Genomic DNA, 2,568 nt, shown 5'->3' with positions numbered 1-2,568 from the left:
GCAGTGCCTAGTAGCGGCTATACAGCATCGGTCAGAAGCAGAAACCTCGGCTACGGCCGACAATGAGTTATAGCAATTAAAGTCTCCAGTATCAGGCTTAGACATGCCAGCCAATGGGGTAGAGTGTAAAGATCTGGAGAAGGTAGTTGTTGCTGATGATCTAGAAAAATTCTTCCAGGTTATGGCCAAATTGCCTTTGTAAGAGAAAGCGAGTTTGCTGGAATTCCTCCGAGCCAATGTGGACGTTTTTGCATGGGACTCATATGAAGCCCCAGGTGTGGACCTGAATTTCATTTGTCACCGACTCAACGTGAACCCTGCCGTTATGCCCAGGAGACAACCTCCTCGGCGACCATCGAAGGAACATGCCGAGGCGGTTAGAAGCGAAGTTGCCAAGCTCAAACAAGCTGAGGCTATCAAGGATATTTTTTACCCTCAATGGTTGGCCAATACGGTGGTAGTAAAAAAGAAGACTAGAAAATGGCGGGTGTGCGTGGACTTCACAGATCTTAATAAGGCCTGCCCCAAGGATCCATTTCCTATGCCGAAGATCGACCAGTTGGTGGATGCGACCGTGGGTCACCCCAGGATGAGTTTCTTGGATGCCTTTCAAGGGTATCACCAAATACCGCTGGCTGCCGACGATCGGGAAAAGATTGCTTTTGTGACCCCGATTGGGAATTACCATTACAAGGTGATGCCCTTCGGCTTGAAAAACGCTGGATCTACCTACCAACGCATGATGACGAAAATGTTTGAACCGCAACTAGGTAGAAGTATTGAAGTTTATATCGATGATATGGTTGTGAAAAGTAAAGTAGTGTCCGAACACGTGGAAGACCTCACGAGTATCTTCGGGATATTGAGAAAACACAAGTTGCGCTTGAATGCTTCAAAGTGCTCATTTGGTGTAGGTTCCGGGAAATTCTTGGGGTACATGGTGACCCATAGAGGAATTAAGGTGAATCCAGACCAAATTAGGGCCATTAACGATTTGCAAGCACCTCGGAATCCAAAAGAGGTGCAGAAACTGACTGGGATGACTGCTGCGTTGAATCGGTTCATCACCAGGTCGGCTGAGAGGTGTCGTCCTTTTTTCCGCCTATTACATAAGTGGCAAGGATTTAAATGGACCGCGGAGTGTGCTGAAGCGTTCCAGCAGTTGAAAGATTACTTGTCCAGGCCGCTTATCATGTCTAGCCCTGAGGTGGATGAGGTGCTGTATGCTTATTTGGCGGTAGCCCCTCATGCAGTTAGTTTCGTCTTGATACGAGAAGACAATGGCGTCCAAAGGCCAGTTTATTATGTAAGTAAATCCCTATATGAAGCCGAGGTGAAATATCTGTCATTAGAAAAGGCCATACTGGCGGTGGTCCATGCAACACGCAAACTTCCGCACTATTTTCAAGCCCACACTGTGGTTATCTTGACCCAACTGCCTCTCAAGTCCATACTCAGAAGTGCTGATTACACCGGAAGAATTACCAAGTGGGGCACGATTTTGGGTGCTTTTGATATCAAATACATGCCTCGCACCTCTGTAAAAGGTCAAGTCTTTGCCGATCTGGTGGCTGAATTCGCTTTGTGCCCAGAGAAAGTTAATATGAATCAAGATCACATGGATGAAAAATCGGTTGGCCTAATATCCACACAAGGAGAGTCTTTATGGAAAGTGTACGTGGATGGGGCCGCAAACCAACGGGGAGCAAGATTGGGATTGGTGTTGATATCCCCCGAAGAGGTCATCATCGAGAAGTCGTTAAGACTAGGGTTCTCGGCTACTAACAATGAATCAGAATACGAAACTTTGATAATGGGAATGAGTATGGTCCATAAAATGGGTGGAAAGGCAATGAAGTTATTCTCGGACTTGAGATTGGTAGTCGACCAGGTAAGAGGTGAGTTGGAGGCCTGAGACCCGAGGATGCAAGGGTATCTAGACCGGGTTAGGAGTCTACGAACGAAGTTCGAGTCTTTTGACTTGTTGCATATTCCTCGAGGTGAAAATACCCACGCTGATTCCTTGGCGACCCTTGCCACCTTCTCAGTACAAAATTTTCCTCGGATGATTATCGTCGAAGACCTGTGTACCCCTACCTCACCAGAAAAGAAGGTTTGCCAAATCAGAAAAACCAATCCGTCGTCAAGCTGGATGGATCCCATATTAAAATTCCTTGAAAGTGACGTATTGCCCGATGATAAGGTGGAAGCTGAGAAAATACGAAGGAGAGCTCCTCGGTACTGGTTATCCGAGGATAAAAAGTTATACAAATGGTCCTTCTCTGGGCCATACCTACTCTGTGTGCCTCCTGAGACAGCAGAGTCGATACTGGAGGAATTGCATGAGGGCATTTGTGGGAGCCATACAAGAGGAAGGTCTCTAGCATGTCGAGCCCTCACACAAGGATATTGGTGGCCAAATATGCGAAATGAAGCGTAGGAGTACGTTAGGAAGTGCGATCAGTGTCAAAGATATGCTCTAAATATCCACCAACCTGGAGGGGCTCTTAACCCTCTCTCTAGCCCTTAGCCTTTTACCCAGTGGAGGCTAGACATTGTCGGCCCTTT

The sequence above is a fragment of the Quercus lobata genome, chromosome 5 (genome assembly GCF_001633185.2).
Source record: "Quercus lobata isolate SW786 chromosome 5, ValleyOak3.0 Primary Assembly, whole genome shotgun sequence".
NCBI classification, from domain to species: domain Eukaryota; kingdom Viridiplantae; phylum Streptophyta; class Magnoliopsida; order Fagales; family Fagaceae; genus Quercus; species Quercus lobata.
The sequence above is the reverse complement of the archived record's forward strand: the minus strand, read 5'-3'. Positions refer to the sequence as shown.